We start from the raw sequence: 15,513 nt of genomic DNA on the forward strand, positions 1-15,513 counted from the left end.
TTTTTAAGCTATGATGAATAAATTTAAACTCATTTTTATAGTGCATTTTTAAGCTTTTTAAATCATTTTTGCATTTTTTTCGAGGCATTTTTTGAAACTTTTTAGAATGTTAAAATTCCAGCCCTGCTTATTTTAAACAAATAATAAAATGATAAATTGAATACAAATAATATTATTTTATAACTGAAAAAAAATGTCACAATTTTAATAAAATTAATTTTTATTTTAGACATATCTAATAGAATATCAATACAATAATTTGTCATATAAAATAATTAATTACGATGTGAATTTTTAGTTTACATTTTTCTTCATTATAAATTTTAGATTAAAAAAGGTAAATGTGTTTTCTTTTTTACCAGTTCTTCAGTTACCTCTGTTGGTGTAATTTTATCTTTCGAATTTATGGATAACATTAGCTAACCCGTTTAGTCTTCCCTAAATTAAAAATAAATTATAGATACTCCATACCAAAATAACCCAATACTGTCTTAAACAGTTATATAGACAGCCTGTCTAGATCGTTCAATTATCAGTAAACCTGTAATAAAATATTGATTTAACACGTTCAATACTGCGGCCCTTTTTGCCATGCCGTTACCGTGTCGCCGCAACGAATTTCCGCCTGGTCGACTACGTGTCGACATCAGTCATCGACGCTCTACTATTATGGTTTTTGTGGATAGTGGACAATATTTTTATAATTGTGTACTCCGTACACACATTCTGATTAGGTATTTTTAATTAAAAACTTCTACGACGTATTGGTGCATAGATACATGTTTTTTTTGTTCTTGGGAGGGGGATTTAAACTCGGAACCACCCCCTCCCCCCATAAATTCGCCACTTGTACAATATTATAATACTTTTGTATAAACTTGCGTGGAGTGAAATAAATAATTATTACTTATTAATTATTACCTAAAGTATATCAAATACTCCCATCTCATCGCACATTAAATTAAATACATAGTTTTTTAAGTAGATATATTTGAGATTGTTTTTAAAATATTGTTTTCTTTATTCTGTTTTTGTGATAATATAATATTCAACCGTAAGTATAAAAATACTATACATTTTCTTTCAGATATGTATATTGTTTTGTAAAAAGATACCTATAATATTAATATAAATGGTTTTAAAATGTGTATAGATAAAAAAAATAAATATTTTCATGAACTTTCTCTTATTATCTTGTAGTAAAAATTTAAAACCCGTCGTACTTAGGGCGTGACTATAAAACACAACAGCGACCAATCCCAACGTTACAAATGGTCCATAACACAATTATTATATTATTCGTACAAGTATTAGGTACATATCTTTTTTAACATTTTTTTTAAAATTTATTTTAGTTACAGTTATATTTTTGCTAGATTGTTCGTCATCTAGAAATACAACGAAATATGCATATTATAAATTATAATATCAAACCTGAGGACGATTAAAAATTCAGCACAGTAATGTCAAATACATCATGTAAAAATTAATTTCAATTTCATCAACCAACACTGTGATTTTTTTAGGCAATAATTAAGATATAATTTGTAAGCTGGACTCAGAATTTTTAAAATTGGTATCTAAATATTAAGTGATGAATAGGTTTTTAGTTTTAATATTAAAGTTAAACTGATTTTTAGTATAGATGTCGTCAGATTTGTTCGTATATAGATGCGTGCATCAAAAAACATGAAAAAATAATATGGGCCAAAGTTTTATAGTGTTTGTGACCAACCTTTTCGTTTTGCATACTTTATTGACGGATCGAGTTTACATCAAAAACAGAATATTAAATAGATCGAGTTAATATTTTCGATCATTAAAATTTCCCAAACCAGGCAAAGTAAAAACTTTGTATTTATATTATAGTTATGTAATAGAGTTATTTAGATTTTTTCACGTCATGTTGCTTAAATTGCCTCGCAGTGGCGCCAAATTTGTACATGAACTGAAGCAATCGCTTCATATATATGTTAAAATAATATAATATTAACATAATATAGTTAAAATCCTCAGTGGTGGATAGGTGGGAATGTAAATATTTTGATTTTGCTTTACTTAAATTTATATAACTCGGTGCTACTGTTGCCTCGTTATTAAAATTATAATTATTTATTCAATTATTTATTTATATAATTACGCATAGATTTAACTATGTTATATATTTATATTAGATTGTGTTGTACAAACTTGTAAAGTATTAAGGTTATAAAAAAAAATTTTGAATTTCTTCAAAAAAAAAAAAATTATCGTATAATTATTTTGATTATATTAAATATAATAAGTTTAAATAGTTGATAAGGCCTAATCTTACTACAAATCACTATCTTAAAATACATTAACAGTAGGTTTTAAGGTCCAAAAACATCAAAAACATTACAATAACTATTATTTATAACATATAGTTCTATAAATTATTATGTTGGTTCATAATTTAAGTAACATCGATTATAAATAAAGCTAATAAAAACATATTAATTAATATCATAATATAATTTATAACTGTAATATAAACGTGATATTGTGACAAATGATAGTAACTAAAGCGCGGATATGTATGCATTTGCATATTTATTCTGATCGATCGTATGATGTGATAGGTGAGCACGATTTAAAAAATGAAACTTTTTAGTACATATTTTTGATTTTTGCATATTTCGACATTTTTCTTCTTTAAGGATTTATTTTACAATTTTAATTGCATATTTCATCTTTTAGTGTATATTTTGATGTTATTTTAGACATTTTTTAAGTATAAAAATACTATTGTAGTCTATTACTCGTATAATATAAGAAAAAAATATTATATTTATAAGTATCGATTAATATGAAAATAAATTAATAGGTATAAACGGTTTTTTCAAATATGACCCTTAGATCAATAATAATTTAATATAAAATATAATATTTAGATTAATAAGAAAATATCGATTACGGTCATTATTGAACACTGACATTATTTCACTTTAGTTCAGAAAATAATTCTATTTTTATTTTTCATGCATATTTTAACATTTTAGCACATATTTGATTGGTTTTTAATTCGTATAAATCTGCACTCTAATAATAACCAATAGTAGTCTAACTCTATTTAAAAAAAATTTATATAGTTACTTATATTTTATATATTTTTAATAACTATAATTATCTTTAAAATTAATAATTTTTATATAAATAATTTATTTCCAATTAATTGTTATGCTTTAAAAATCAATGTTCTGCCTACTATACACATGAGCATACAGGAATTTATAGCGTTATTTTTAGTTTTAGACAATAATTTTCGTTTTTTAAGAACACACTTTAGAATACAATAACATTGCTACACCTAGAACTTTGAATAATTTTTAGATTAATTTCGTTTCAGTTTAGTAATTATCTGTACAATAACGCTATCATAATAATTTTTTGAAAATATTATTTTGCTTAGATTATAATTGAGAACATAAATTAACCTATGTATCATAAGTTTATAACTGTTTTATTATTATAAAATTTAACTTTACTCTCGTGCTATAGGTATATTTTTAATTATTTTATACGTAATGTAGTTGATATTATTATTGGTACATTTTATAATAAACCAGTCTCTATAGTCTATGTATACCTACAAAGTGTTTCTCTATTTTTTTTTTTCTATTGCACGCTCTAATGTTGATTGGTATTTGGTACTATTATATACAATTGCTATTATATTATATCTTAATATATATTATATTGACGCAACAGAGCACTTTTTTTTATCACTCACTTGCAATAACGTCAAATTACGAATTTTCATTCGACTTTAAAATTAACGACTGACGATCAGAAATTAATTTTGTAACTACAGAAATAATGTATAGTTTTTGTTATTACATACGAGATTTGGATAATTAGACAGACAGCGCAAAATGAAAATCAATTTAATTATTCTGAGCTCAACGGTCAGGATTAATGTGGTTATTTTTATGTCAAGCAAGCAAATTCTTGCAAAAACCGTCGCATTCGGTCTTATACTCTTATGTCGCTTATACTTTATGCCACTACACCTATATAATAGTGAGATCTATTCCATCATTAAAATCCGATTGAACTCTCGAGATTATCTTTCATCATAATATTTTATTCATTTTACTTACATAAATACATAATATTCCTGCATCTATAATAATAGTTAATCGCCCGATAACAATTTCATGAGCAGACCGGCCGTCCATTTTCGTCAAATTAAAATGAATTATAATAACTAACAAGTTTATCCTTTACCGATTATACTTAGGTGCATACTTCACAATCACATTATCACACGATTCATACTTATTTATTTATACAAATATTTAATTATGTCAATTTAATGGAAGGCGGTACGTTTCCAGTGTTTCCACCAAAAATATACCTATTCCGTTTCCACCTACCATCATGTCATCATATCTACCAAATTGTGTATTATTATATTAACTACTTATCAACTAAAACAATTTTTATAATATTAAAAGTTATAATACAGCCCAAATTTATTTGGAAGATTAGAAAAACAATTTTGAAACAATGTACTATAAATTTTAATAAGATCATTTTTATGCAACTGTATATTATAAAAATAATTAAACATTAACTCTGTAAATAGAATAAAAAAAAAAATTATTATTAAGTGATTAATACGTAAAATTGTTTTTTTTTTTTTTTAATTTAATAATTTATGATTTTTTTAATATAATACTAACGATTATACGTCAATCTGTATTATGTGTAAATATATATAAAAATATTGATAAGTGCGTTGTACCATTATACGTTTCTAACAAACTTATAATTTTGGTATCAGTATATTGTTATAAACATACATTTAAATATTTTACTAAAATTTAGTATGATATTATACTATTTTTCAATTGTTTAAAATGTGTTAAATAAACTTACTGTATTACTGATAACTGATTTTAACTGTATAAACATTGTTTTAGTAGCAATGTTTAGTTAGTATTACATTCGGTGGAAACGTGTTACACCCGTCGTTGCGTCCGTTTACTCCGTTTCTAGTGCAAGTGCAACCGTGCGGGTGACCTGGCCGGCGGCACTTTTGAAAAATGTCGGAAAAATTTTCGACGATACGTACAACCCTGGACCGGACGGCAGATAGCGCCCCGTCTTGTTTACAGCCGTTGCGCCGCCCCGTTATCAAGAACTGGATGCACTCGACGGCGGCTGCGGCGGCGGCAACGATCGAGGCCATCGGTCTATTAATAGTAATCATATCACTCTCAGGAAGTGTGTGTGTAGTGCTGTGTATACATGCGCGCGCGCGAGCGGGTTTGTGTGTGTGTGTATAACAACAACTTGTTGCTCGCCGCCGCCGCCGTCGTCGTCGCTGTTGCTGTTGCTGCCGCCACCGCCGCCACTGCCACAACCGCAACCGCAATATTTAGTATTAGTCTTACATCCGTGCATGTTACGCGCGCTCGTCGCATACGCGTTAACACGTCGTATAATAATTTATAATATAATAATATCCCAAACGGATAAAATCCGTAAATTATTATCCACTATACCAAGTTGTATTCCCATAATTTTATTATTTTTTTTTCTTTCGAGCTGCGTCACATTTATATATTTTTTTTAAATTTGACAAACGCACATATTCATACATATGTGTATTATTAATTTTGTTTAAACATTTTTTACACGATTCATTGTGAGACATTAATACAACATATAACAACAATAATCATATCATCTGCTGTGGTGATCAGTCGGTGTTTCAACGGCCGCACGCTCGTTTACCGCCGCCAACGACCGTTTTCTAGGTTATGTTTAATGATAACCAGTTGTCTGAACAGTGATAATACATAAAATAAGCGATCGACGGACCTGTGGAACGACCGTCGTTAGACGGGTACGAATCAAATGCGCTATCGTTTAGCTGACCAGTAAGTAAAAGCCATTGGCGGGGCGATCGCCGTCACTCGAGTTCTATTCTGTTACATGCTTTTATTGTTTTATATGTATTATATTTACCTAGTTTACGGTCGAAATTTTATTTTATTCTCAAATTCTTTGTCTATTTAACCCTCTTCATAAGACTTCAAAAAAAAATTGTTCGCTTTCGCCATCGCCGTGTTTTTACTTTTGTTTATTCTAACTTTTACCGCGCTTACGTGTGTACATATTTATAACATATCATGTGTGCAAACGTGTGTATGATGTATATATCTCACGGCGTTCGTGACGAGATGAATAAAAAAAAATAATCATCTTGTGTTTACAGGTATTCGGGGCGTGTATGATTCAGTGTTATCGGTTCGCCGATGATGTCAACCCGGACGCTGATTATGACTGGTAAGCGTTATACAGTTTAATAATAACAATAATATTACATTGATATATTGCTACTATACATAGGTACACTTATGTCGGTATATGTATATTAATCTATAGTGCCTATGTACCTAAGCAATTATAATATAATTATGAAACTGGTTTACGTCTCTATTTGAGTAGTTCTCTCGCGTTTAAATTACATTTTTGAAATCGTTGTGTGCATTAGCTGGACCCCACGCGAGAGTTTTTGCGTGCCTCACGTTTCCTGCATGACATTTTTATATTGCCAATTTCATTGCAAAATAATAATGAATTGCCAATAATAATTGAACTTGTATCTTTTAACGGCTATTACGTTAAATTGCGTTGTACCACCGATGTCCTTTCAATTATTAGTTATTAGTGTTATTACTGTCACCGACTGTACAACAACACACTCACACATATCGTTGACCGATGATTCGTCCATTTAATATAATATTAATAAGTAATAACAATAATATTTGGTTTTCGCGCAATTATACGTTGGCGGTCTTTTCGATTTCGATTCGATGACGAACGATCGTCATTAATTATTAATGATTACTATTACACGTTGTCCGTGTTAATAAAATAATATGATGGATGCGTTCGTCGTCACCATCTGCGAACAATGTGAGGGAAAAATAGAAGCGTATTCAGATAATAATAATATTCGCTAACACGAAAAAATAAATTACGAACGAACTATGTTTAAAGACAATTCATTAATACCTGATTATTTTATATGGGTAAATATTTTGGCGACAGTATGCTGTGTAATATTGTACCGTATAGGTGATGGACATTTACTTCGGCGTCTTCTTGAAGCGTATTACGGATAGGTCGTAACTATATCACGGTATCGTTGGCTCTGCCTTATGATTACGTCGCGATTTGTATATATTATGCACGCACAAAATCCTAAAAACCTATTGAAAAAAAAACCAAACAAAAACTGAATCTATCCCCGAGCACGCCACACCACGACTATAACACACACGATTACACCACGGCTATAATACACACTATACCACACCACGCACAATCTTGACCGTGACATTTTCGGCGGAGGCCACCCAAACAGCATTGAAAATATTGAGACGATAGCTCGAGGCGCCGCCTGCGTATGTTTTTAACATTAACGAAATAATATATATGCATTTATTATTATTTATTATAATATCGTATATAGATATGAGATATTATTATGTTATAATATAATACGTTATCGAGGATGTTATTTCACGATGACGGTATTTCGGTTTTTTTTTCACACATTGCGCTCCGCCGAAATTACGTAATTACGATACCAAAGTCCACCTTCTTTCCCACCAGCGTTCGAGCGCGTGTGTATGTATGTTCTTCCCGCCCAGGTCGTTAGGTAATTACACAGTAATTCGGGCACGTTTCCGAAGGTCAACGTGTGACACTCTGGCCAGCGGTGTTTTACACATACCCACACACACACACCATACGTGTCATACGTATAATGTACATCAAATACTATATTATATTACTATTATTATTATTACTACTATTACTACTAACTACTACTACTACTACTACTACTACTACTACTACGTCGTCTTATTGTTTTCGGAGACGACGAGGTCGAATGGTTTGCAAAGTGGTCCGACTTCATACATATATGTATAGTGTTTTAACAATACGCGTGAAGCGTAGGTGTTACCCCGTGGCGATACACGCGGTCCTACGATAATAATTCTAATATTATTTGGGCATGTCTATCGTGTGTTATTAGTTATTACATTATAATTTGGTATGAAATCGACTTGTTCGAGGTATGTTGGGCGTACCCAGCGTATGACCGTGTTCGATGTACCTAGAGGATTTGACAATATTTTTACATTTAGAGTTCATGTCGAATTGATCTTCCGAATATGTTAAATATGTATGACGTGTATGTATATACCTATAACTTATGAATCCGCTCACTGTTCCGAAATAGAGAAAAACACCATCATAATCCACGTGCCCATTATACACACTATATGCCTACTTAAAATGTCACTATAACTTATCGCGATCAAACAATGCGTCATAATGCAATGTATGTATATTATTGTTTTCCAAGCTTTATAAGTTTATAATGAACAAATATTATTTATTATGCCTCCACGTGTTTATTCAATTACGAAAAAACAATACATTTAGCCATTATAGATAGAACCATAGCTTATTATAGTATTTTTGATATTTTTTACGACGCATTATAAAAAAAAAAATGACGATTGTTAAGATAACCCGAAAAGGCGCTTCGGTTTTTGGTGGTATTTTTATTTCTTTTTTTCAAATCGTTTTCGATAACGAGCAAAAAAAATCAAATATACCTCGATGGGTCAACTAAAGGGCATCTTACGAGTTTTGGTACAGAGTTCGAATCTGAGGGACTCTACAATTACCAAGTTATTTTTAATTGATTTGATAATGTTTTACGTGTCAGAATTTTCAAATACACGCTATAGGTGTTGCTCTGCTATTATTACCATTATTATTAGTATATTTTAATTATTCATAAGCTCTAACCATAATAACGCGACTAACTTTCAAAATAATAATTACCTATTGAAAACGAAAATTGTTACGAGCTGCATAAATTATCATTATGCGAAACAAAATATTATGTTGTATACAAATCGTGGCAGTTATTTTTTACATTATAACGTTTTGTTCGACTTAGTGCTAAGATTTATATTGAAATATTTATTTCGACAATTTTTTTACCTACACGTAGTTTGCATTAACTTTTAAGATATTATAAATCTATAACATTTATAACAATGATACCTACTACCAATTCACAGCAGGATATTTTTGGTATTGATCTATTAATTTTAATTCTAAATGGAGACGCTCTAACCTATTTTAAATATTTTATTAAAAAAATATTTTTTTAAATGCGTTTTAATATTGCATCTTATACACTTATCCCAAGCGGTATTAATTATTTCAACTTATTATGTCTGTCGGCACGTACTCATGTAGGTGTCTACGTATATTATGTAGGTATTTGACATTTGTGTGTGTACTGACTGTATATTGTGTGTTTATATAATAATTATCTTACTGCCTTTTATTAAGCAATATTTAAGTCATACCACTTGGTGATGATAAAGTAATCATTTATGTTATTGATGAGCATGAAGCATTATTTAGCTTAAGTATATTATTTTTAATCTATATCCTTGTATTTATGTACATAAAGGAATTTAATCAGCTGTTATGTAAGATGAAATGATTTTTGAGATGATTAATTTGGTTTATTACCTATAAAAGAGTAGGTAAATGCAATAAATAAAATAATAATAATAATAATAGATTTAATAATAACATAATAACTATAATATTATCTGTTTGTGCTTAAACATTTGCCTGCTGCTATAGTAGTAAATATATTTTATTACTTCTATATATAGATAATTTGAACAATGTTTATATAACAACTAATTTAAATGGTTTTATTTTCACGTAGGTACAAATATAATAGGACCATTATAATGATAATTATATTTCTTGGTAAATGAAAAGATATTTTATATCATATATTCATTTAAGTATACGTATATATATTACGGATTTTTATCTCGTTAAGAATCATGATACGTTATAGTGGAAAATGTGTGTGAACTGTCTAAAAGGTCTATTATACTTTATGATATGAGTTTTGTAATAAATTATTATGTTAGGAAATTTTATATCAATATCATGATTTCATATTATGTTTTTCAATTTGTCTACTTAAAGAATTTATTTCAACAAGTTAGTCGATATGATATTATTGCCGTGTCATGAAAATATTGTTTCACTTATATTTAATAGGTATTAAATGCACAATTTTATGTTTTGCGACTTATTGGGAAGAACAAAAAATACAAAACTAATTGATTTATTGTCTTACAAATCCAAACGTAATTGATTTTTTTTATCAAAACATGATTATCGAAATCTTATTGCAATTAGTTCGTTTTTATAATTGTCTAGTTTCTACTATATTAAATAACCGCTCGTGTAGGTTTTAATTTAGGTACTCGACTTAGTTCGATTGCCTTTAATACTTGAGAATGTTTACGAATTACACGTCAACTCGGTTTATCGGTGTATAAAGTATTATTTAATACAGTTGTAGATCATTACAAGTCAAAACACTCAATTAACTTTTGACTACAAGAAATTGGCGTACTACAAGAATCCACACTAGTTAGTAAAAAGTGCCTTCGATTTTTTAAACAAAAAAATCAAACTGCATAACCTTTGCTAGGAAATCAAATGTGTCCACTCTTACTTGGTCGCCTCACATAAAATACTTGAAGATATTATCTTTCATACTAATAAAACATTTAGATTATTAAAACTATTATCACACACATCTCGGAGTAGAGTAATAGAAATGGTGGCTAAAATATTTAAATCGACAATCCAAGCAAAACCTAAACTACAATTCGATACTATGTAATACAGCCAAAAAACATATTGATAAAATACATAGACTTGATTGAAACAAGTCTACAAATAAATACAGGCAACGAAATTTACTCAATAGAATTATTTAAAACAATCAAAATAATAAATCTAATATAGCCATCAATAAAATTGCAATGTAGATAAATATCTAAATATTTTAATTAGAACTGTATTTTTTTCTTTTATTTCATTTTATGTACATACAAATGTAATTTTAATAACCTTAGTCGTCAAAACAGAAATTTTGTATTCTCAAGACCAATAAAAAAATATAGCTGTGTAGTACTCGTCTGAACATTTTTTTCGTTCAATCCAGAATATTATTTACAATCGATCGCGACTCACTGTAGTACTCGCGGTTGCCGAGATGGACATAGTGCTTTTCGGAATAACTAAAAGTCAGAAAATTTACTCCATTCAAAAAAAACCACTCAAGTATCCAATATTTAATATAGCTACAAATAGGTATAATGCCTGTATATTTTCGTCAGGAATTATTTTTTCGCCCACTTGTTACTGCGTTTCCGGTTGTCTGACGACCGTGTATATACATATAATAATAATACATGCAACTTATATAAATATTATATACATAATATATATATATATATATATATGTGTGTGTGTGTAACTGTTTGGTCGTCGCTGGTTTTTGAGCGTGTAGATTTCGAGCGCGCCACATTCGCAAATTTACGCGTAAGCCTCTGCAGTTATTGTATATTTTTGAAAGGACGGCAATTTTATTGACGATCAACAGATGAGAACCAGTTGTGCTGTTTTCGTCGTCGTTGTCAGTATTGCTGTTGCTGTTGTTATTATTGTAGTTGAGCTATTATAAGGTGCCTGGCTGTCTGGTCCGCACATCGGTACATACATTATACCTGTAATACCCGTCACTGGGGCGCACCCATCAGGTCGTTTCTTAACTCGACGAGAGAGAAAACACATCACAACGCGCCACTTATTCTCTATTCGAAATCACAAATTTTATTATTATTATTATTATTATTGTAAGCAAACAAATTTTTTTTTAAAATTTTTTTATTGTAAACAAAATACATTTATAGCCGAATATCTAACGCATTTCTCGTTGTATCCTAATGAATTCTTTTTATGGTTAAAAATGCAATGTTTGTGCAACTGTGAGTATTTTTGTATTTATGCCACACATATAATACCTATACGATTTATATGATTTCATAAAATCGTCGAAACCGTTCTGATCATATTAGAAATACTTCAGTAGTAATATACTATAGGTATGGATGAGTTTATATAAAAGCTTAAACTTAGCTATATCACATTTATTTAAAACTGCCGTAATATTATAAGTTTTGAGGTAAATCACGTATTATAAGCGCGAAATTTATGTGGATAATTCTCGTTTTTGTATGGTTAGATGTATAATAATATGATGCATTTCTTTCGACGTTAAAACTTAACCCCTACCTATCCTATCTTACTATAATACGTAAATCCTCCTATCAGAATGGTCTGTGTGTGAAAATCTTCTATAATAAATTGTGGTGTGAATTTTGTTTTATATATTCCTCTACTACATATACTATACAACTTGATACAATTATTGTTAGTTAGGCATTATAAAATTGAATAATTATTTGTAGGTATATCGAATGAATTGTTTAGAATTGGTGTATATTTTGGTTATGACATATTTGGAATATGTTTTGTACACTTGTATTTTCTATTGTGATTATTTATTATACAAATATTATTATTTTTTAATTGTTTAAATTTTTACGTCTGATTTTTATATATTTGTATTAATGCGATGTTTTTAGTAGGTATCTATATTATTATGTCTCATAAGTCATTAATCATTATTACACAAACTAAACTACGCGAATAGTGGGCTTATTATGCAATTATATTATCATGATAATAATGGTGTTTTATCTCATTTCATATATTTTATGTAATATTCTTTAACTCGCTCTATGTAGATTATATACTTAAATCAATTTATCTATGGTAAAATAACTTATGAAAATCAATGCACTACTTATATTAGAAAGTTGATCGCATTTTTGTTTCAATTTGGTACACCCACATTGAAAAATTATTTTCTCTAACCTAATATTAAAGTGACTTTGTATAACATAATGCTATAGTAATATTTATGGATAATGAAAAGTGCGAATATGTTTTTAACAAATTCCTTGAGTAATAAACAATTGTTTCATTTTTATTATTTTAATATGATTATGTAATAGGATTATTTTTGATTATTATTTTATCAGGTGCGTTTATTTTACCATAATTTTATTACACATTGTTCTGCATAACATATGGCTAAAACTGAAATCTGCTTAAGTTGTTATAAATTATAATTGACGCATACCATAATATATTCTATATAAACAAGTGGCAGCGCGATATTTTTATCTTATGATGCTAAAGAACAACGTATACGGCAAATATAAAGCAATCAAATAATATTTTGGCAACCAGATACAATTATACATATAAGTGTAACATATGGTTCAGTATAAAGGAATTGTTCAATTTTGGTTAACGCTCGGGTTAACGTATATCGTTTTATTTCTAGTATCCGTATGCATGTGTTTATAAAAAAAAATGTTGTATATTTCTAAATAAATCGTAGTCAATAAGTAGGTATAGTACGTACACATGTGTCCGAAATCAGAATGATCAAATTGAAAAATTCTTTTATAGAGAGGTAACCCCCCGAAAATATATTACTCATGAATGCGTATAATGAAGCATTATTCATGATGACCAATTAACATCTTGATGTATAACGATAGGTAGTTTAATAATTTGAGAAATCATAGTATATCAGTATTAACTAAATATGTGTTTAATATTAGTAACAACAATGCCCTGCTTTGGAGCGATGAAGTGAAGTGATATGACAGTTTACCCATTAATAACGATTTAAAAACATCTGAAACCCATTACGATTTAAATAAAAAAAAAAAAAAACGAGAACTCATATTAATATATGTCATAATAATAATATACCGATCGTTTATAAAAACAAAAGTGATATATTACAGGTTCTAAAAAAAAAATATTAATAATACCGTTTTACTATACATCGATCATTAACATACACAATAGTGTACGATAATGTTTGTATTCTAACACCTATATACATGCATGTACAATCACTATACATAATAAAGTATTGTTAATTTATGTATATAATAACAACTATAATTTAAATGTATCAAAATATAGTACTAATATAAATAACGCCTGTGCAAGTATAGTTAAAATATTATTATTCGAGTTGATTAATTATACACGTTGAAATAATATAACTTTGTCAACCGCTTACTGAAGTAGCATGGTAACTGTACGATTCGTCTATAGAAATACGAGTAGTAATGATACCTCGCCTATCGTTATAAAAAATAATGTATTTTTTTTTATCTACGCTTATTTCTAAGTTTTCTTATTCGTTTCGTCTGAGAACCACTGTGGTGTTGTACTAATTTTAAACGGATCTAGCTTTTTAAAATGACGAAACCTTCAACTCAATTTACTTGCGTGCGTGTATACATCCCTTCCCCGTTCGTTTTTCGTAAAAAAAAAAACTATATATAACATAATATGTTACTTGTGCTTACATTTTGATGCGATATTCCCTGAATTAATAATTGTCTCTTATAATATATTTATTTAACAAAGGTTAACTGTAACTATGTTATTAAATTATTATAATCTTATTATTATTGACTTCTTATTGTCGTCACACTACTACATTTTGTCCTGTACCTACGTGTAATTATATTATTATGTATTTTATCCAATCGTGTGTCTTGTCGCGCCGTACAACACATTTGTATTGAGCAATGTTTTAATTACCTAACTGTTCAATTACTATGTATAAACCTATCGTTGTGACGAATGTAAAATAAATACTAATGTTAATGTGTAGTTGTAAGTCACAGGGATAGCGGCGCGCGCATTATAAGTACTTAAAATATGTGTTCTGTACAAATCTTTTTGGGTATTTTCATGGAGTCATAATGTAATGTAAACTTATATGTTATTAGTTATTACGCATCGCATTAGGGGATTCAGATTCAGATATCCGTATAAGAAAAAAATTATTATATTATTCTATATAGTTGACAGAGTGTATGTGTGTGTGCGCGCACTGTGTGTATTGTTGTAAAGTGTATTTGCGTGCAAATCGAAGGAGTGTCTTGTGTGTAATATATATATATATATATATTTATATACTTGTATAATATACAAACCGGCCACCATCATATATTTATATGTGTGTGTGTGTGTAATATATACAGGCAAGGCCACCACACCCGGCAATATATCAACGGGCCAAATGCACGGTATACAACACTTGCTATATAATATTATTAATATATATACTTGAGGTGTCTATTTATAGTTCGAGCGCGATTCCTCGTACAGCGTAATAATATTCCGCAACTATAAAAAAAAAAAAATAAATAAATAATAATACAATTAAATATATTGCAGTCGCGGTATTCTTTTAAGGAAAAAATAAATTTATTGTTCGTGTTTCCGAACGATCTCGTCTTTTTTGAATCCCACGCTCTTCTGCGTATAATATACAACGTTCCCGGTACCTATATATCGCGATACAGCGTGCGGGGATGTTTCACGTCGAGTGTCTGCTCGTGTTATAATGTATGATATATCACATATGTCGTTTGTGTCTTTTTTTTTCTG

At 29.0% G+C, this 15,513-nt stretch overlaps 1 protein-coding gene across 2 annotated transcripts in view; it reads left to right on the forward strand.

Annotated features, from left to right (window-relative positions):
- Positions 1-5,385: 5,385 nt before the first annotated feature.
- Positions 5,386-15,513, forward strand: part of LOC112601543 (receptor-type guanylate cyclase Gyc76C-like) — a 42,858-nt gene continuing 32,730 nt past the window's right edge. Inside the window, exons 1-2 of one of the 2 annotated variants that reach the window (XM_025349232.1) lie at positions 5,386-5,909; positions 6,248-6,318. The gene's annotated coding sequence lies outside the window, so the exon portion shown is untranslated. Of the gene's footprint in view, positions 5,910-5,934; positions 6,185-6,247; positions 6,319-15,513 lie in introns of those variants that run through there. The other variant, XM_025349240.1, reaches the window with a different exon arrangement.

Source organism: Melanaphis sacchari, unplaced genomic scaffold (genome assembly GCF_002803265.2).
Source record: "Melanaphis sacchari strain LSU unplaced genomic scaffold, SCAv2.0 Contig0_pilon_pilon, whole genome shotgun sequence".
Classification (NCBI taxonomy): domain Eukaryota; kingdom Metazoa; phylum Arthropoda; class Insecta; order Hemiptera; family Aphididae; genus Melanaphis; species Melanaphis sacchari.